This window comes from Sinohyriopsis cumingii, chromosome 14 (assembly GCF_028554795.1).
Source record: "Sinohyriopsis cumingii isolate HCF-2022 chromosome 14, ASM2855479v2, whole genome shotgun sequence".
In the NCBI taxonomy this organism is placed as follows: domain Eukaryota; kingdom Metazoa; phylum Mollusca; class Bivalvia; order Unionida; family Unionidae; genus Sinohyriopsis; species Sinohyriopsis cumingii.
In genome coordinates, this window is record NC_142974.1 from 41,241,353 (window position 1) to 41,265,254 (window position 23,902).

General features: G+C 33.4%; 1 long non-coding RNA gene across 1 annotated transcript; it reads left to right on the forward strand.

The window, feature by feature from the left end:
• Nucleotides 1-1,765: 1,765 nt before the first annotated feature.
• On the forward strand, nt 1,766-16,455 carry LOC149783627 (uncharacterized). Its single transcript, XR_016414047.1, has 5 exons — nt 1,766-1,899; nt 5,163-5,195; nt 12,641-12,735; nt 16,039-16,105; nt 16,355-16,455. It is a non-coding gene; the product is annotated as an uncharacterized LOC149783627 (long non-coding RNA).
• The last annotated feature ends 7,447 nt before the right edge of the window (nt 16,456-23,902 follow it).

A 23,902-nucleotide genomic window follows, 5' to 3' on the forward strand; every position in this document is an offset into this window, starting at 1 on the left:
TGAGTCATAACTTGCCGGGTCTTATATGTTAACGTAAGCGTCCGATGAGGTCTAGTTTAATTATGTTTCTAATGAAGTTGAACCAGGGCCTCACCAACAGTTGTCTCGGTAGTCTGAGTAATTTTCTTTCCAGGCTCTGGCTTTGCCATAATTCAATATTTGTAGGACTCCTGTAGTTCAAGTTTGATTCGCAGTTTATTAACTACAGCAGATGATTGACGACACGCTCTTGCTAATGTCCAGTATTCCTTTTCGCCATGAAAAGTGTAACATTTGTTATATTGGTTGCTGATACTTGTATTTACGGTCCCAGGTTGCTGTTGTAATCGTAGGATTAGCTGTCGCTGTATTTGGCGTTACCGATGCCCTGCTTAGCCCTAGTTGTTATCATAGCATCAGGCCAGGCCTCCTTGGTCTCATAGTTGTAGTGGCTGGATGTCTGAATTGTAGCCGTAGTGGTAGGTCAGGCTTTAGAGATGTAGCCATAAGATCGCGTATCATCTATGACTGCGCACGAGGGGTATCTGTATTTTCACTAATTTGTTCTCCTCGTGCGTCACGCTGAGCTACGAAGCATGTTGATAAACACTGTCCCAAAAATACATGCGAAGACACGAGTGTCTTCTAAACTTCGTTGTATTTGTTGCAATAACTTAAACAGCTTAAGTTCAATTTTAATCGGTCGAAGCTGTAGAATCAGAAATAGCTTAAAAATAATTCGGAATCAAGATTAGCAAGAACCATGAGAAAACTGAAAGAAAACAAAAGAAATGCAATATTCACGACACCCATGAAAACTGAAGACATATAGATAGACACACCAAAAATGAAAAATGTGTATACCTTTACAACTAGGCAATGAAAGATACAAATGTGTGTCTGATGCTTTCTTCTAGCCATTACTCGTTGATGGGGATGTTTTGAAGTATTACGTCATCATGGTATGAATTACAGCACACTGTCATTACCCACATATTAAACTATTAATGTCACCGCAAATTCTGACAATACTAGTCTTATAACTACGTGTAATACTAAAGCATTTGTACATGTTCATCTCTATAATCTTACCACCAGATACAAATTTTACATGGCTTTCTCCAGAATTGATTCATATGTGCACCACAAGATATCCACTGAAACCTCATTTATGCAAAAATAGTGTATTTATAATTATGTCGCAGCAATATAATGGAATGTTATTAATTATTTTTTAAAATATTGTTTTCAGCACTACAACATAAGTAGAATGAATAGAAATGTCGGAACTGAATTGTGTTTTACCAGTTGTTACATTAATGCTGACCGAGTCTCGACCCCATGTGATCACGTGACTAACAGCTCTGAGACAAGGTCAACGCGCAACAGATGCATTAATCTGCAATGACCACTAGCGAATAGAACAACATGAAATTGAGAACATAACAATGTAAACACATTAAAACGAAACAACTTATATTTCTTATATACCAACATCATGAAATATGTCTGATAACATTATTCAAATAAGGCCCGAAACAAATGCATGGTAATATATAATAAAATTTATCTTGTTTCTTAGATAAGACATGTCTCTGAGTTCATGTAAATTTGTAACATTCTGACTCGAAGTGAACAATTAAGTTTCTAAACAATGCGTAGGTCACAAAATCACAAGCATGATATATATCCTAATATTGGTTTGATCAGACGTACCTCTGATAGTTGTGCAGAATGCCCTTTTGAACTTGATAGATAATTCTCTCAGTAACCCGTGAGCCTCGAAGCTCACGATCGTCATTGTGGTAGATAAGGAAGGTTGTGCTAATCTACACAATATAGAAGTACTGAGACGGAGTCAAATGAAATTCGCTGTTGTTTTAACAGGACTGAGTCTGTGTTCATTTCTTCTTGCAGAGGGTAATAGTACATTATTATTATTATTATTATTATTGGAAATTTGAAAATGTAGGCAGTGCAGTCACAATGTCCGTTTCGCCAATCTGCGTCCACATCATTGTCCTAACCTGAAACGGTTATATTCTAAGGAGTAATACCGATTGTTACTTAGAGAAAATGTTTGTACTCCATCAAGATAAACATAGGCAAGCATTTTTCTACTCTTTAATGTGTTTATCCCTGCCCCAAATCTGAAGTACTCCACCGAGAGACCAATAACAAGATTTACTGTACCTCATTCAAGCCCACTTATTTCACTTTTTTCAATATGTTGAATGGAGTGTATATTATTTTACAATATAATCGAAATACACTGAATATGAAATCCATATAGATATGCCTCCTTATTCGAGAAAACATCCATGTGGTGGGAAATTATTCTCTTCTCGCCCTGCATTGTAAAACAAATTTCAGTTGGAGTATCACTGGTGATGGGCAAAAGAATGTAAAGGCAGACATGTCACAGCAGAAAGGATTATTTTGCTTGTTACATTTGTGCCAAATCAATCTATACTGATGTGTTAAGAACAACAAAAGCTTGTATCGAGTTTAAGGAACAATATACGGTAAATAGCATGCTAAACCTCTCGCAAAACCTCCTGTGTATTCCACAGACGCTTGTCTCTTTCCGTACTGATATGTTAAACGGCAAACAACTCCGTCCCCTATCCAAATCCAAAAAGTTAATAACTTTCCATCACTGAATTGTAATCCCGCGATCATTTAAATATATTTGTTATTACCAACATTGGGACAAAATCTACCCAGCACGAACTGAAACGGTGCCATCTCCACCATATTATAATGTATTAATTATGTATCTTAATGATAGTTTAAAGGTACTTTTAACTAAATTTATCAATTTCTTGACGTGGTTTTTCCTTCGACACTGAATTAGATGAATCGACATATTTTAGACTGCATCCTTTGCAGCGGCGGTTCAATCGCGTTATGTTAAATTTACAATCTGCTAAAAATAAATAAGAAATCTGAACAGTTTTATCAATAACAAATATTAAATATAGAAATATCAGAAAAAAACAAAAGATTAAGCTGTCAACGATGGCGGACAAATATAAGAACCTACTAACCATAGCTACCATTTATTAAAAGGATATATATATATATATATATATATATATATATATATATATATATATATATATATATATATATATATATATACCACCTACATTAAAGATAACATGGCATTTAAAGTGTTGATATAAACAAATTGATATGCCAATAATATTGATATATCAAATTGTGATAACCCCCTAGCGCAATAATACGCATAGTTAGACATTCTCGCGACCGTGTGCTATTGATTCTCGATCAGTGATGAATATCCTCAAAATAATCATTAGTGACGTATGAAAATAATGATAAATCCTCGCTTTCTAAATGAATTTAATATGGTACACAATTCATAGCAATCCTTTCTGCTTTCTGTTTCCCCTCCCCTCTCATGCATAAAGGGAACAAAAATACGCAGAGAATCAGGAGTGAGAGAGAAAAATGTTTTGGGCTGGATGAAAACCTTGATATTGAACATACACCAAGTAACCTACAAGAATATGGTTTTGTCGTAATGGTATGTGTGCACTTTCCTTGGATATATCTGTAGTTTTATATAATCAATGATACAAAGTTGCAAGCCTGTCGACATTATACGGTAAATTTCTCGGTTACGTGGTACACATACTGTGATGTATTTAATGTTTTCTTGTTGTTGTTAATGATGCTTCTTAAACATATTATAATGTTCTAAAAATGTATTAATTAAACATGAAAATGTGCAAAGGCCGCCTCTCTCTCTCTCTCTGGACCATCGTAGCATGATATGGGCGAAAATATATGAGAAGAACAGCGTAGACGATTTTCGCTTGTGTCATCCCAGGTTGTCTCTGGACATATGAATGATGGTAAAAGCAATGTCAAACCGACCAAATGATGAGAGACAGACAGACAGAGACACAGAGAGAGTTTTAAAGTGAAACCAACCAAAGGGGGAGATAGATAGATAGAGACAGACACAGAGAAAACGAGAGAGAGACACACACAGAGAGAGTTTTATGACCGGTAGTACTGTTATTAAAGTAGGATAATGACGTAGATCAACTGTAAATATATTAAAATATTTTAATTACCTCTTGTTGGCTCGTCATTTGGCTCAGTTTTTATTCCAAATTAATTTCCATACGCCGGTACGTAAATGGCTTAGCGTTCATGTGAATGGCATAGCTAACCTAGTGTTTCTAGTGCTTCACTTTCTTCAGTAAGACCATCTTTCATGTTCAAGTAATAAGTGAGTATTATATTAATATAATAAATGTGAAGACGACAAAACCTATATATAGAAAACAATCAACTTATTATTATGCAAAGGTGATTGTCAATAGCCACAAAATACTTATAATTCCATTTTGTAACGGACACACTCGGGGATGTGAAGGGTTCATTCAATGAGTCAATACACAGCTGCGTGTACTAAATCTCAACTCCGTTCAAAGGGCAAATATATGTATTTGTATGTGAAATAAATACAAGATATGTATAATATGTACGCTGTATCAGTGATATACTACTCGTTGTATAAACTTTTCATTAAAAGGAAACTCGGCAATCCTCGTTTCATTATATATATATATATAATACTTCATTTTCAAGAAAATAAGAACATTTTTTTCCAGGTCAAGCAAGTTGAAATGAAAGTTAATATCAACGTTTCGGGGATGAATTGGGTTATTCTTACCTAAATAAGGAACATAAAATCAAAGTGTAAGCAATAAACTTATCGCAAGGAGTATTTGTCACGCGCTTATTTTCACCTGTAGTCAGCATATATGTGTTTTTCTCACAGTGCGATTTTGAAAGTTTCGAAAAAGGAAGTCACACATTATTTATCTTGCATAGTTCAATTTAGTTTACCTTGAGAGAAAAAAACGCCATAAACATTTGTTTGACATATTAACAACGCCATAGACATTTGTTTGACACACTATTAACAACGCGATACACATCTGTTAGACCTATTTATTGTTTGCAGTTTTCATTAATAAGATGACATTACTTGTCTCTTATTGCTAATCTGAATTATCTTAAACCTGTAATCTGTGACAATATTGGCCAAAATATCTTCCATCTTATATCACAAATGTATTAGTTCGTGCGGTAACTTGTCCATCTCAATTTTCTTTTTATTGCTATTACTTATATTACAGCTTTGTATATGGTTCCAGACCTGCAGGAAACTCGTACGTTCCGTCTCTCTTTCTCTCTCTCTCTCTCTCTCTGTCTCTCTCTCTCTCTCTCTCTAAATATGCAAGACTCTCAGTATCTGAATGCTTGATTTCATACATACATACATACATACATACATACATGCATGGATACATACATACATACATACCTACCTACCTACCTACCTACCTACCTACCTACATACATACATATATACATACATACGTACGTACGTACGTACATACATACACACACGTACGTACGTACATACATACATACATACACACACAAAAAGGTCGATAATCATGTTCCGTTTAACCTAAAATTTAAATTTGAAAAGCAGATTTCAAATGTGGTTGCCCTGTTATGCAAATCCATGAAGAAAACCATAAAGAATACCCTGTATCTATGTCATCTTTGTAAATCTTTACTAACTTCACATTTTAAGCATCACTAGAGACGTTTTAAACAATTATTCGGTCCTTCCGAAACAGTTGAATGCCATACAGGACGTCATCTTGATGAAAAGAAGCGGGATGTTTTCACTTCTGTGATCTCTCTTATACACCTTGCCGCTGTCTCTGTCCCTCTCGATATAAGTACTGTATTTAATTGAGATAATTGTAAATATAACAAAAAAACACTTAGACATTTTACAATACATGTCCCTTCTTTGATGACGTTTATTATTTGCCTACACTTCTGGTAGTTTGTACCGCTTCCTCTACCCCAACTCCGCAGCTGTTTTAACAAACAAAAGCACAAATGACATAGAAAGAAAGCAAAATTTAGTAATTTCGTTCATCAAATTATACTTTCTAACCCGATAGTCGCCAGGGGGCCCAAACATTTCATTATTGTTAACGTTTCAAAGCAAAAGAAAGGTATCCACTGCTAAATTATCTTTCCGGTTCCTAGAAGAGTCCATTTTCAGTAATAATTTTGTCGTCTGCATCCAATATTTGCAATTTAAATACTGAGCTCATTATCTTAATTCAAAAGCAGCAGTTTTCATAGGTAGCTTTCTTTCTGATAGAAATAAATGAGAAGGAAAAAAGCATAAAAATCTAATAAACGATAGTTTATCTATATTTCCTTTTGCAATTCTGTATTAGCTTCATGAAACAAATTATAAACACAAACATATCGTTCTGAACATGATGATGAAAGGATATTTCGACTTACTTTCACGAAAATGTAAAAAAAAGAGTTGATTGAGAAAATAAACGCTGATTTGTCTCACATTATAACAGGATTGAAGCAAAGTCCGAAAACACCAAATCTAATTAATTGAATGACATGTTTATTTAAAATCCCTATGAAACATGAATACGATTAAAGTTCATCAGCGGATACAACATAAATTATGCAGAGCATACTTATTTCTGACATGGAAATTCCGGATTATATTGTCAACTTAGAATGTTCTATGAAAGAAATTGACTCTTATCTTGGTTCTTAGGTTTCAAAATAAGTTTGATTGAAAGTGGAATCGGCCTTAATGTTGTGTTCATGTCATTTTTCAGAGAATTTATTTATTTAAATATTTTACTTCACAACTTAAATTTTACAAAACGTTTTCGCTCTTGAGATGATAGAGTCGCAGCAGAAAATTGGGGTCTAGCGTCGGCGATACGACTTACTCTAAAATTTTTCAGAAAATTTCAATTTGTTTTTTTAATTTAAACTCTTTTTAGTCCCTGTTATTTTAATTTCACATATTTGAGAAATCTTTAGTGAAAACAATATGTTTTCATAGTGTCGTCTACAGTGAAAAAATTACATTTTAAATTCTACCCATGTAGTGTTAAAGTGTTTACATACGGAATTACAGATTAATAGGAGGGAAGTAGAGTTAAGAAAGCTTCAGTTTCAGAATGACAGAGAGACAAGAAAGAGAAATACAAAGCAAAAGGTGACAGAAGAGAGATAAATACAAAGGCAGAGGCAGAGCGAAGTTAGGTAAATGTAAATGCAAATGAAAAGAAAGAGAGAAAGAGACAAAGAACTGAACTAGAACACGTGGGCGGTAAGCACTCTTCCCTTTTCATAAACGTTCAGATATATAAAGTTAGTTTAGTTCCCCCAATTCAAAAAAAAAGAATTATTGATAACTATTTTCTTCACTTTGATAAAATTGCTGAAAACGTTAAATGGTGAAGAGAGCACAGGACTTTGTTATTACAATGTATACGTGTAGGCGGAGCTCGTGATAATTACATTTCACTATCAGCATAACAATGTACTGATTATGACGTTTCTAAGGAATATGTCTTGAAGAGTTATGAGTTGGTACCTGAGACATATCGAAAATGTTTAGGAATTATAGAAAAGAAACAGGACAGACCTATGTTGAATTGCTTGGGAAATGAACGACTATTTGATAAGTGGTGATAAGCCGAGAAGGTCAATAAATATTACAATAACGTCGGGACAGCTCATATTAAATGAATAACTCAAGAATTCCATCAACAGTAATGTCAAGACTTATCTTGATAAGACAAATATAAAAACTTTGAAAGATGCTGCTCGTAGTGCTAACGACTATTCCTTGTCCATAAGTCTTCTTCTCTGCAGTTGGTTGGTAAAAGCCATCTCCGTCTCATCAGAGCACTTCCAGATCTCAATCTGGCACAACTTTTAGGAATTAAGCTTCATATAAGACTGATCAGAATTTTGTATCTCTTCCTACGTACACTTATTGCAATTAAAACATTGCACGTTATTTCTGATTGCTAGTGATTTTGAAAAATAATCAACAGCATATATATATAGCTATTCCAAATGCTCTTACTTCTAAGAGATCGAGATCACGTTCTTGTATTGAAATCAATACATTTGTTGAGTCAAACAAAACACAGATTGGTTTTCTTATTGAAAATTATGAACCATTCATGTCGAAATATTCAGAAGAAACCTAAGACTTAACTGCAACCTATTCCTGCATTTCACGAACTAATGATAGACTGTGTCGGTCCCTTATCAAAGACCAAGTCGGGCAACTAATACATGGTAACAATAATGTGTGCGTTCACAATATTCCCAAAAGCAATTCATTTGGGGTATATCAATACCAAAGCCATAGTAAAAGCTTTGATATAGTATTTTGTTCTCAATTTGGTCTTCCAACTTTCTCCAAATCTGATAAAGGGTAAACTTTTATGTCTGGAATTTTCAAGCATGTTATGCATGATTTAGACATTCAACAATTTAAATAGTCTACCTATCACAAAGAAAGTCACGGGGCCTAAGAAAAATTTCACCAACGTTGAAAAATATGATTCGGTCATATTGCTTTGATACCTAAAATAATTGGGACAAGGGTGTTTATTCGTTGTTGTTTGCTGCTGGGGAACCAGTTCAAGAATCGTTGGGTATTAGTTCTTTTGACCTAGTTTATGGACGCACTGTCCTTAGACCGATGAAGTTATTAAATTCGAAATTAATTCGAAATTAATTGTCTTGACTATGTATCTGATTTGAAATATAAGTTATCAAAGCCTTGTGAAGTAGCAAGAACTAATTTACACTCTGCTGCTCAGTCAAACATGAAGGTAAGGTAAGAGGGAAATACAAAGGGAATCAGTTTTTGTGATTGAGTTCTGGTTCTCTTGTCCATACCTCAAAATCCTCTTCAGGATAAGTATTATGGTCTTCTAAAGTTAAAAATGAATTAAGTGACTTAAATTACATCATTAAAACTTCTGCGATGTTAATATGTTAAAAGAGAATGTTGGTATACACATGCCTGTTAATCATGCAGTAATTTTACTTGTACAGTGAAGTTTAATCAATAGTATGCAATCGGAATGTAGTGACTTCGGTGTAACCAACCGTTTGATTTCAGAAATATTGAATAATCGGGACCAGAAACTTTTATATCTTCAGCCACATAAAAGGGTGAACTATAAGAGTTATTATGTGATTATGAGCACTTGTTTCCATATGTTCCAACAACAAAAAAGAAATTCTATTATGATGTTGAAATTGTAGGCTCTATGTCTCTGAAACAGCAGGATGAATACTCTCAACAAGAATGTTTGAAGAAAGAAATGTAATATTTGGTGTAGAATGCTTTCATACAACCAAGTAAAAAGAAGAGTTCACCATAAAAGTGGACAATCTAACCAAAACAATTCATTTCCAATGCCACGAATCGATGATTGCACTGATAAAATTGTAAATGCAAATTTTGTCACTAGGTTGGACATTTTGAAAGGATTCTGATAAAAAGGGCAATGTAAATTTTGGGATTCGTAGCCCCAGATGGTTCTGATCAATATAAAGTGATGTACTTTTGCATGAAAGGTTTGCCTTCAACGTTTCAATGTTTAAAGAATATGGTAACATCTGAACTAGTTCATTGTGACGCTTACATCGATGATGTCATAATCTATAATTACACCTGGAAATATCACTTGGAATCCATTTGGAATTTCCTTTGATTGATTCAAATATGGCAGTTTTGGTTAAAGTGAATTTTACTTTGCTTGTGTTACAGATTTACAACAAATTAATTATGGGGTACAGTGAAAGAACGTCAGTAGAAGTTATTGTCATGGCTATCTCTGGATTCCCAGTGTCTATCATATATTTCAGCTTTACACATTTATCATTAATTTAAACAGTTGAAGCATATGAATATAATTACTATATTGCTTTATATATATATATATATATATATATATATATATATATATATATATATATATATATATATATATATATATATATTCTATATTCTTTTTCTTTCTGAGAAAAGGTATTACGTATATTTAACTTGTATTGTTTGTTGTCTTTCCTCTATGATTATATGTTGTGTATCACTATATCGTTTAACTGGCCTTGGTCATTAATCGAGGTAAGGGATTATCTTACTAGTGACAATTTATTTGTACACCACTTAATACATAGCTACTATTTGTCACTGATTATCAGATATTCAGATCATTTTAGTGGAGGCAAATATGTTTATCTGTATTTGAGTTTAGGACACTTTATTTCCCTTAGAAATTCCTGATCTTGCCGACAAGTGGGAATTTCTAGAAAAGAAGTTGACCCTCTCCTGGTTTTTAAATTGTGCTTATGTTTTTTTAAATGAGGTTTATTATATTATAATTGCTCATTCCTACCATAATATTCAAATTGGAACGGACCTTTTTGTTTTATTCAGCTTTTGTTAATAATATTATCGGACTATATCTCTGTTTTGGGATTATTGTGAATTCATTCAAAGACATTTTGGATTATATCATAGCGATATTTCTGTACTATTGGTAAATTATTATTATTTAATGCTTGTAGCACATCAGAACGTTAAATTTTGGAATTTTTTCAAATCATCACTGTAATTTATTTAGAATTCATTACAGTTAGACTTTTGACAGAACTTTTAAGACTATTTGGAACTTATTTTACAATACTATAAATTGTTTTGTTTTTTTAAATTTCACTTTGTATTCTAGTTAACAAATTCGTTGCTAAATTTCATATAAAGTTTTGTTTTCGTGCTTTTCTGTTACTTAGTTGAAGACCATATATTTGTAACAGAGTAGCTTTTGGAACTATCAAAGGGCGTCGGTTCGATCCCCGGCCGAGTCATACCAGAGACGTACAAAACTGGTACTAACACATGCCTCGCTTGGCGCTCAACATTAAGAGGTTAGTGTTAGGACTGGTCGGCACGGTGTCAGGATAATGTGACTGGGTGGAACATCATGCCACATGTCTGCGGCATGATGCCCCAGTGCTAGACATCACTATAAACTGCCACACTGCAGATATCATAGCGATATGACTGAAAAATTGTTAAAGCTACGTTAAAAATCAAAATCAAGCGCACACGCATATGATTAATATCTGGAAATGTAAACAGATATGGTTGACATGGGGAGCAATCAGCACGATATCATCCATATATGAAATTTGTAAACAAGTGTAATTGTTATTTAATTCAACAACTCTTATGATGGATATATGATTAATTTTTACACATATAAGTGCACTGAATTTGAATCTCACACATATATTGACACTGAAATAAAGTGGAACCTATTATGTTGTTTGTCTCGTGGCGTCAAATCGACGATAACGTAAGATTTCCAATTCTACAGTTCCCGACCAGTGATGAAGGAAATATGTGTGTGTGTGTGTGTGTGTGTGTGTGCGTGTGTGTGTGTGTGTGTGTTACGATATATTCGTCAAGAGCACAGTCTACATAACAGAGTTTAAATAAATTATCAGTAATTAGTTTTCTCGCGTCTTTTAAGGGGTTTTTTTGTTTCCTTGTGTTCACTAAAATACATCCGAGTGCTTCTTCTCCATTAAATAGTAAAAGGATAACTCCGCCATGTCTAGTTTAATAATATATCGTTAATTTTGTTTCTTTTGGAGCTAATAGAACAATTTTATAGCTTTTAACTATTTCGTGGCAAATGGGCAATACCTGAATTAAAAATAGAAAACATATGGTAATTCTGACATAGAAAGGCTATGGTAATCTGGAACTATAATAGTTGTGATAATTAGTTTTCTTAGGTTTTAAAAGGTGAGAACTAAATTTAGAGTCTCAGTAATGCTTTGCGCACAAACTCTAAACCCATGTGCATAAAGGTTTAATCATGGAGCGATATAATATCGAATAATAATCCTTCGGATCGATCTTTAATTGGTCACTCGCTCTGTTCAGGATTAAACTTACCAGGTAATGTATACAGGGCCTTAGAGAGCGATCATGGGCCTTGGGGTAAAAAACACCCGGGCCTCTCTCTCCTAGTTCTTGTTCAAGCAAACGTTTACTTTTATAAAATTAAAAAGTGTTTTTCGTTCTAGGCCTCCCTACGGGCCCGGGCCCCGGCGATATATCCCAGGTTGCCACCACCACCCCACCTTTTCAGCTCTGCATGTATATAGTCAATATTGGATCTCATGGCATTTTTCAAGATCAAACAATTATTTGTTCATTTGTTTTAAATTGCTTTTTTATTCTAAGACCCGTTGCTCAGTGAATAATTTAGTTGCATTTGTAAAACAAAATAGCATCAGCAAAATCTATGAAGAGAATAATCGGTTCTCTATGTTAACTGCTTGCCAATTCGCCTTGGACGACTTATCTTCGCTTGTTACAGGTTGAGATGAAACAAGCGGATAGATGGCTAGTAAATGCGATGATGACGAAGCTCAAATATTTAGTAGGCTCTTTCTTAGCGATCGGTCTACTGAAAACCAAGCATACGAAACCATTATAAAAATTAGGCTGATAAAGTGAGTATTGTTTTATGCAAGTCTATTTGGTCAGCTTATTTTGATCATGTCCATTATTCTTTAATTATATAACAGAAAGGCAAGAATATATAAAGAATACATTTACTGTAATGCCACTGTAAAAGTAGACTCTAATATAGAGTTCGCAACTCCATTAATACATTTATAAGATTATAATGTTGCTTTATTTACTTAGAGACTGGACAATTATGCTCATCGGCTTGTGGCATGTGTACGTATCATGTTGGAACTTGCTATAAAGGCAGTTGCTCGTGTTTTGGTAAAAGACAGGTAAATGTATTTACTAATATGTCGTGATACCATTCAGCCCACCCTCACCCACCACCCACCCCCAAAAGATTATGTCGAGGTTGAAATAAAATTGATATGCATAACATTACGGTGTACAACAAATCTGTTATCCATAAACAAGCACACGCTGGAAAGACACGAAGAGGCACAAAATGCCTAAAATAGTTTCTAATACGTTTTCAAGATACTACCAATTTTAGTTCGCAACACAAATTTCCTTTAAATTGAATTCATGGCTCCGTGAGCTTTGATTGAACTTAAATTATTATATATTTCATGACGAAATTTTATCACCAAAGCGGTAGACCACTTTTATAGCCACAGCGATATATTAATTTTATTAGCACAATGACGATTTAACCACTTTAAATTTTCTGTTTAGGAAGTATATCTATCAATTGATATGTTCTCCAGACCTGTATTTCCGTAGTATGCCTATTTTATTTTGATTTATTCCATTCCTAATATATCCCTTCTCTGTATATATTTCCCTCTCCCCCACCCCTCTATCTTCACATCAGGATGAATATGCCTTAAAAAGTGTGAAGCGTGTTGACCCTTTAGTATTCGTTTATGTTATTAATGGAAAGGAGCAGTCGAGATTGCATAAAAATGAACCCAAAGAAGAAAAAAACAGGCTTCAATGATCAACTTGGTATACTAGATTTCCAAATAGATCATGCAATTTGTCAGTGAATAAACTTACACGAGCTGTTACTATTCGACATTCTCTTGAACCCATAGATGTTGCCTGTTACGTTCACTTAAAAATGTTATTATTTCTAGAAAAACTCTTGATTACATGTCATAATCTGACTACTTCTGTGCGATTTTAACTCTAAAATTACGTCTGAATATAGAAATAAAGCATTCGTTAGAGTCTATCGCAAGCCGAAATGAACTGACAAATAAATGTTCAGTCTGTTACCGAAATAGTTTGCAATCCTACCAACACAGAGAGTTCGTGTACGTATACAAAAATAAATAAATATTGCCTCCAAAATACATACAAATAAACTTAAGATCATTCAAATATGGGTTCACTTAAATTGAACGCACACATTATTGTCAACACGTATTAGTTGCCTGACTTGGTCTAAACCCTAGTGTAGCGGTCTTTCATGTTGCTGTAGTACCCTTACCCCAACAATGTTATCAATGCAAGCAAAATAGTAATTATTCATTTTCGCATGAAAGCGCGCATTAATTTGACAAAGTATGCCTTTGTGAAGCATAATATACAATCTAAATTTGTAAAATGTCGCTGAGCTAAAATTATTGAAAAAACTTCGGAACCTTTTTATCGACGCGTTAGTACAGCAGGAAATCACACTGATAAAGAATGAAGAAACAAATCCATGAAGATAGAAGGCTTTTGCCTAAAAATATATAATAAAAAGAAAAGCTACTTCTCTGAGTACATATAAGGAAATATTTCACTAGTGAAGTTGAACGTTGTTTTCTATAATTCCTTATATCTGCTAAAAATTAAATATTCTCTATTTATTTAACGTGTAAGGGCTACTTCCTTGACATCTCACAGTTGGTAAGTACTATATGAGAAAGACGAAACCTGCAACATTTACGTTTCCTTAAATGGACCATTTGTTGATAGGGACAGAAACTATAACTTTTTATAAATTCAAAAATGAAAATCTCATTATATCTGCAATCGTTACGGTATGATTCTAAACAATTAAACCTTCTATTTTCAATAAACCTTGTAGACTGTCGACCAAAAAAGACTGTATGGCATAAGACGATAATTTATCGACAGGTTACTATCATAAAATGTCTGAGCTACATATAAGTATATCAAAATTCCTTTTAAAAAGAACATTTTAAGGAATTATCATCTATATTTAAATAAACGAGAAATCTCACTTACACCGGCTGGATCTATGATATATATGTATTCAGAGATAATGACATAAAGACAAACTTTGTATTAAATAAATTATGTCTTCAGGATAGTATTAAAACTAGTAGTCTATCTGCTATACTTTACATAATGTCACGTTTTACCTGTTTATAATGTAAGTCGTAAGGGAAATCAGAATAAAGAACCATATGCGAATCAGCGGGTGGGAGAAGGGTCAGTGCCCTGCCCCCAACCCCAACCCAGTTCCTAATTGTGAGCGTGAAACAACCGGAAGGTTTCCTGGCGTAAGTTTCTGTACAGTTTGATGGTTAAAATTAAGCATTAGATCCGTTCAAAATGTAGGTGCTTTAGAGAACTTGACAGCTGTGGTTTCGCCATAGGTGTGTGTGTGTGTGTGTGTGTGAGAGAGAGAGAGAGAGAGAGAGAGAGTATGTGACACAGGCCCCTCACCTACTTGTTTTCGCACCACCTAATCGATATTTCTGGATCTGACATTGATTACAATAACTAGAACGTTTATCCCACACCGTGCAATTCTTACGTCTCATTGGTCTTAAATTTAGTAACAGAACCAATAAAGTTTGTCAAATTTAATAAATAATTAAATTCACTACGCTAGGTTATGACCAGTTAAGAAAAGCTTAAAATATTGTCAACTAAATCCTAAAGAAACCTTCACGCCTTATCATAAGCCAAAAAATAGTGTTCGGAATGAATTCCAGTTCCTAATTATCTGAAGTGCTAACACTCTTGAATGCATCATAATGACATTGTCCAGAATGTCTTTAAATGAATTCACATTAATCCACAAATGTTATTTTAGTCCAAACAGTCATATGAGTATGTGTAATTCCAATAAATAATTTAAGTCAATGAATCCTTTAAATTATAAATATAAACATATTCAATACATCTGCAGACATATATTAGAAGAACACGAAGAATTAAGAGTAAAATAATTGCTAAATTCTCTCTTTAAAAATAAATTCTCTCTTTATATATATATATATATATATATATATATATATATATATATATATATATATATATATATATTCACTACTATATTACAATGCTAAGTCGCAATTAATCCCTACGTGATAAATTTCACAATTTAACCCCCAAGTGATACATTTCGCAATTTAACCCCACGTGACAAATTTCACAATACATCCCCAATGTGAGTTACATCGCAACATTCAACCACACCATCAGAAATTATATCAAACTTGAAAATAGGTTCATTATTAAGATTCTGATTAAAACGCGTACAAAACCTATTTATAGCTCTATCTAAAAACATAATCTATAGTCATGCATCATAGTTAAGAACACAATATAAATATACATAACAGAATAATGTACATGAAATACAGCTATGTGTCTTATTTTTATTTCAGCTGCTCGATATTCTTCGTGGCAAAGTTTCTAAGAATGTCTGAGTGCACACATGTATTCCTTTAGAAGGTAAAATCTGAATCAAGTTTATGTCATGCTTCCAATAAGTCTATTGCATTTTCAAACCAATCGGTAAGAACTAAAGACAAATGCATTTACCCGCCAGGTGGGGTCTATCCCACCGTCTCCTCGCTTACTTTCTTTTGCATCCCTAAACTATATGTTTTAGTCCGCCACTGATTACTTAAGCGTGTCGATTATCACATACCATACGATACTGTAAATGAAATACCGATGTGTGTCTTATTTATATTTCAGATGCTCTGTCTTTTCTGTGGAAAAAGGTGCTAATGATGTCTGAGTGCTGAAACTTTTCCATTTCAAAATCAACTGGAAAATAAATTCTAATATCTATCATATCCATTGGATTTTTTTAACCAATAGGTTTAGGGCTGAAATAAAAACCAAAATGTATTGCCCTATTACAGAGCACGCTTATACTACGCTTTTGAGAAGGGGTTATTCTAATGTGAAAAAATACCTGTGTACGTTTGTTAAAAAAATGTTAAAAATGATAGTTTGCAAGTAGTGATGACTGACCGAAAATTTTGTGCGCTGATATTAAATGAACCAGAACTACATATATAACATATATTTAACATATATACTCGACAATATAAATAAGGACCTTCTCAATACTCAAATAAGGAACAAATGGATGGAATTTATTGAATCATTAGGCCTAGTCCAGCTGGTAAATGAGCCCACAAAGGTAACACAAAAATCAAGCACTCTTATTGATCGCATTAATACCAACCCACCAGATAACGTGGCTTGTGTTAATGTACAGAATGTTGGTCTTAGTGACCACTATCCTACTTTTTTGACAAGAAATTGTAAATGCAAGAGAAATAAGAAAACGATACACACCAAACTATCACTTATAGATTGTTCAAAAATTTTAATGAAGAACAATTTCTCAATGACAGTGACCAATATCCTACTTTTTGACAAGAAAGGTTAGATGCAAGAGAAATAAGAAAACTACAGAACCAAACTATCACTTATATATCGTTCAAAATTTTAATGAAGAACAATTTCTCAATGACCTTTATAAAGTTAAATGGAATATGATCCATAATTTGGATGACATAGATGAAGCTCTGAAGGTGTGGACTGATTATTTATGGATGTAGTCTCTAAGAATGCACCACTGAAAGTACATCGAATAAAGAATACAATCCAACCTAACTGACTTACTACTGACATCCTAGATGCTATGAAAACACGAGACCAATTGAAGGCTATGGGAAACCATGCACAATATAAAGTATGGAGAAATACAATAACAAGTATGATTAAAAAAGCTATTAAAAAAGACTTATTATCAATCATTGCTTGAAAACAAAAAGAGCAACACAAACTCCATTTGGAAAGTCTTCAATGAACTCACTGGAGGATCACACAAAGATCAGACAAATCAAATTCACTCACTCCTGGTAAATGACACCATAGTCAGTGATGAAACTGACATTGCAAATGTTTGCAATGATTTTTTAACCAACATTACCGCAAAATTAAAAGAACCAGTGATAAAAAAAATTAATGAACTGAACAAAGTTCTGCAGCAGCAAAATCTCTAAGGAGGTTTGTTTCTCTATCCCACCAGTATTTTAAAAAACAATTTGTTAAAAAATGTCTCAGTGAACTTGATACCAACAAGCTACAGGCCTTGATCAGATTGGTCCACGACTCATTCAATATTCTGCCTCTGCTGTTGTAGATAACATAACGTTCATAATAAATTTAAGTATAACGACCTCATCTGTCCCCAAAATATGGGAAACTGCCAAAGTAACTCCTATTCACAAATCTGGTTCTAAGGATATGCTGATTACCGACCAATCTCAATACTACCAAACTTGTCAAAATTTATTGAAAAACATGTCCGTGACTCATTCATGTCATATTTAACCAAACACTTGCTGTTACACCCTAATTAATCATTCTTTAGACAGAAACATTCATGTGAGACTGCCTTGATCTCCCTAACTGATAAATGGCTTCAAGCACTTGACCAAGGTAGAATAATAGGATCTGTATTTGTAGATTTCAGGAAAGCTTTTGACGTGGTGGACCATGAAATCCTTGTGAAGAAACTGAAAATCTACCCATGTCATGAAAGCATAGTTAGATGATTTACTTAATACTTAAGTGAGAGAACACAGCATGTTTATATAAATGATGTTCTGTCTGAACCTGGAACAATTAGATATGGAATACCACAAGGTTCATTTTTAGGTCCATTACTTTTTTTAAAAATGTATTAATAACCTACCACTTTTACTAAGAGACTCAATATCATCTACAGATCTCTATGCAGATGACACACGATTGTCAGACAGCCAAAACACAAAGCATGAACTTGAAATTTCAATACAGAATGCCCTAAACAAACTGGAAAACTGGTGCACATGCAATGGCATGGTGGTAAATTCTGGTAAAACTAAAATACTACTTATCTCAACACGGCAAAAAAAGACAAATCTTGATAGTGATGAACTAAAATATACAACCCTATTTTAGACTACTGTAATATAGCATGGGATAATTCAAATGATAAAAACATAGCTAAGCTGGCACATCTTCAAAAAAGAACATTTGGGCTAATATCAATCCAGAAAGAAAGCAAGGAAAATTTAGCTGGTAGGTTAAAATTATTATCTATTCAAGACCGAGTCTGTTTGAAAAAAGCCAAATTATTGTACGAAATATCCAATAACAGTGCTCCTGGATATTGACAATCACTATTCCAGTATAGGCTACATGGTAATACTTCCCACCTGCGAACCATATCTAACAAACCGTATAAAATTCCCAAACCAAATAAGGAATTATTTTAAACAAGTTTCCCATACACTGGAACTTTGCTCTGGAATAGTATTCCAGTTGAGATTAGAAACATCCACTCTAATTTTTTCTTCAAAGCCCAATATATCCAATGGCTTCAGAGATGCAGCTAAAATAAATACATTCCTTCCTATGAGGGCCTCAAGGTAGATTAGATCTTAGCTAATTTTGTTACCCTCTTTAAACAAGGTCATTATTACATTATTAAGCTAAATTATCATCCGGATGGATAAAACACTTCAGATAACATAGTGATTGCAATACGGCATTGCAGATAAGTTTTCTCACGTTATTTGTTTGAGTGACTGTTTTTTCATTTTTCTTTTTTAAGCAAAATTACAAATGGAACGAAATATTAACGTCTAAAGGAAATATCATCTTGAATAAAGTATTCATCTGATGCAAACAAACAGTTTCCGTAAAACTTCAGAAGCAATAATACCAAGTCATCTGTGATGCTATTGTCTTTACTAATTGTATTGTTTTTAAAAATTTTATAATTGCTGTTCTTTGTATTTATTTGATCAGATAGTTCACTCACTACACTTAGCGAGATATGGCGAAAAATGCCATCTGTTCGGCCTTACCGCGTGCGTCTGTCATTTTTTCATAAATTTATATTTTTTTAATAGATTGGTGGAAATTCACGCAGAATTTTGTATCTATGATGCGAACATGGTTACCATTTTGCTAGACGGATAAAGTTTTTCTTTGCTTTCTTTCCTTTATCTGATATACAATGAGGCTTTGCATATATATGTAATATTATTTCCTATGTCAAGATATGAAATATTAATACAAATATAGATGAAATAGGCATGTTTTGTCATTTCTCATAAGTCTAAAATATCCTAGGTTTCCTTCACCTTGTGGTGATGATTCAAAAGGGATGTAACTATTTACTTTCTACAAAAGAGATGCAACTATTTACTTTATACAAAGATTGTACTGTATATGCACTTTGCCTTATTGTGGTGGTTCAGGAATTAGTTTCAAGATAGAACTAATGAATGTATAATGAAAGTCACAATTTGTCGGAGAAAAAACATTGAGAATGCGAAGATATCTTCTCCTTACATGTTTTAAGTTATTAATTCACACCTGATCTATATGAATGTATTTAAAGTTGTTCATATTTAATGTGGTATTGAATGAACAATCTACTTGAGTCGTAAATAGAATTCATCCATTTATTTTTTTTCATTCCACAAGAGACTAATATGACACAATCAAAAGTTTCATGTTAAGGCGTATTCTATCCCAAAAACAAGAATTCAACTAGCATTATACAGTTTAGATTAATCAGCAAGCATGCAAGATTCTCTGAATCAAACAAAAAGAGGAAAAATCTCAAAAATGTAAAGAAAAACGCATCACTTTTTATAACTAACTATAATAATTTATATAAACCATAGTTTCGGTATGTGTATAGTGTATGTATACTTAAATGGGTCGATAATCGGGTGTGTCGACTAGGCATATGCCTATATCATTGACTTTGCCGCATCCCTTTTGGGGATATGTGCTTGGTCGAGGTCGTATGGATGTTGGTGTGCTTGGTCGACGTGGCTTGGGGTTGGTGTCTACTTGGTTGAAGTGATATGTAGATTGGTATCAAGTCAAATTATATGGGAGTATCATTCCCACGCGAATACAATACATCATTAAATATATTTATTTCTTATCACACTTAGATTTAAATTTATTACTCTGTACTTTTAAAGAATGATGTTTACAAAGTGAACAATATTTTCATGACTTGAGGACAGCATGTAAACAACACCATGTTTCTAATATCATGTTTGATTATAATATTACGGTAAGAAATTTGTTTTTGCGCTGTGACCATAATAATTGATTTCAGCTTAATTAAGAATTGAAACCAAAACTTGAGTAGCTTGTTAATGGAATTACACAACGCATGAGTGTCCTTAGCGAAAGGTATTCAGTGCATGCATAATCAATTTTTGAAGACTCGCGACTTCCTGAATTCAGTAATTTATGAAGTTCAATTCCTATACTTACAAATATGTATTTTTTTTTAAAAAATCACTACAGAATTAACAGAAGTATTAATTCAAATGATGTAAACACACAATAGAAAGGCGCAATAATACATAAATTGTAGCTTGCAAGTATTCCTTTTTTTCTGCGTAATATAATGGGATTTGAAATAAGCTAATTGCTTGTAATAAAAACACCTGTGGTTATTAGGAGTGTTTGAAACCTTGGTTATCAACAACCATAAACTCTTCTCTGAGTGGTGAGTTATGCAGAAGAATACCTTTGTTCCTAAACGCACTCCAGAACTCAACATTTACCACTGAGATGAATTTTGGTGGCATGACCAAGGGAACTGCACTGACTGAATGTCTTGACCGAAAATGTTTGTGAGTATACTTTGAAGGAGCCAGAATGAGAGAATATTCCCACAACTTTATGCCAAGTCTAAGCTATTTAGGTTAAATATTCTAAACGAAAAGAAAGTGTTTTAAACGTTTTTGAATATTAATTTATGGTTACATTTCATTCTGACGACATGCAATGCTTTTTTCTCGTGACATTCCTAGTGCGCTAATAGCGGTTTTGGACTCGGTTATTAATGTAGGTCACGGCCTTCTATACCCCCCAATTAGGTTATATTATTATATTACAATCAATCATGCCCATATGCATGTGAATAGTCGGATTTTAATCAGTGAACTTTGCCACTATGTGATCAATATAGAGGACAAAATAACTGGGGTAAGAACGCAGTGACCTATATAAATAACCGACAAGATATAACATTACATGATTGTATATGGATTTGAGATTGTGAGTAACAAATTCAGTTCAGTATTTTGAGTTTGATATTCGTTTTGTGTGTGTTATTTTGAAAGAAATTACTCATCTTTTACTGTCTTTAAATCTGCATCATCACCACCCTGTCCTTTCCCCCCACCCACCCAAATTCCGTATCTGTGCTCAGAATTATCGGTTACATTAAATTTCCGTCAACACAGTCTAGAACTCGGATACGCTAATTATTTTATCCTCAACAGTCACGGAGCGCAGTTTAGTAATCGTATTAATTTGTGCTACCGCCACAAGTTCTGAATAAACATGTATTCGTGAATGTAATTATATTAAAATAATTTTGCTAGCACCACCAGATACACCGATTACTATTGACTTAGCCGTGCTAATGTCTACATGAAGGACTGTTACAAGGGGGGGGGGTCTATAATGTGTAGTTCAATGTACTTTTATATCAGTGCTTAGGCTCCAATAAACAGTAACGCAAGAAAGAGTGAAAACAACAAGCTTTAAAAAAAAAATACAATAACTTAATCCCCTGAAAAAAGCTGTACAAATGAAGAAAAAAATATGAACTTACGGTTTTATAGAATCAAATCCAAAAATAATCCAAGAATAATCCACGAATAAAATTTGTGAAGTCCTAATAACAAAATGCTCTACTTATTTCAAGTTCGAATCCCGACGAAGAATCCAAGATGGAAGACGATGACGTATGGTGAAAGCTGTAGTGTTGAATTCTACAGTTCCTTGTAGAAACAAGAATTATCACTCCGGTTTCTGATAGCTGAATAGATTTTTAAAAATATTTAAAAAAAACTGTCATTGTTTAACAATTTTACATGAGCACACGTATTTTCCAGAAAAATAACAGGATTAATCTTTTTGAATCAAAGTAGTTTGAAATAATTCCAAACCAAGTAATTTGAAATAACTCCAAACAGCACATCATACAACTTCCAGTTTAACAGACCGTCTTCTACTGAGAATAATTCTCCAAAACAGAGGTTATATGGTCTCCAAAACGTAAACAAGGGGGTCACTTGATCATGTTCTGGAAGTTCATAGAAACTAAGTACTTGTTAAAGATCACGTTTTCCCAGTGTGACACTGTCGAAAACCAATCATTTGACTCTAAGAAATAATATGTTTTTAAAAATTGCTTACATCTTAAACACGAAGTCCCATCATGACCTCGACAACAGCCAATCATTTTAAAATAAAGATAGAATTTGTTTACGTGGTTACTACAGATTTTGAAACAAGGTCAGGATCCAGATCAACACCTGATTTTATAAAACAAACAGTCAGGGTCAAACTATTTTTTGAAAGAAAAAAAAGTATCATCTCTAGAGAATAAATTTACATTACAATAGCATGTAATAAAAAGATATAAAAAAAAATAAAAACTGACAAACAATTAAATTGAAATAAATATATAAATTGCATTAGATACAAGTAAATCAAATATACATAACAGTACTCCTGCTTTAGCCTGTGATAATGTCAACACATAAGCTAACTTTATAAACAATGTATGAAAACATTACTAAAATTAAAGTGTTTTTTATGAAGTCATACTGTGTAAACAAAGATTATTATATTTATATGAACCTCTATTCCTTAGTCATTCAATTTTCAATTATCTCACCAATTAGTGAAAAACAAATACGGAGTGATTTTAATTGTTTCGAGTAACTATATTTAGTAATGTTGTACAATGATAATGCTTCATCATCTATTAAATTATATCGTAAGTCAACATGGAGCTAAGTATATCAGCTCATGCATGTTGATTTTGGGAGTTGAACTTATAATCCTAATCTAAACAAACCTGAACTTTGCCAACTGGATCCGTCAACATTATTGACCAAAATTATGACATGTGTGGTGAAAGACTTGTAATGGACCATGGCTACTCTTGTAATGTGTAATAGTGACTAAACATTTTGTGAGCATCTGGTACATGTGTGTGTGTGTGTGTGTGTGTTTGTGTGTGTTGGGGTGGGGGCGTAATTGCTACGTTACTGCCTAATTTTACTCTGTGTTTGTGTAACTTAAATTCAAGTATTTTTAACTGATGTGCTTTTGAGCGACCTCAGTAGCAATAACACGTGTAATATGGAGACGACTTTTCTATTAACGAACATACCCAGC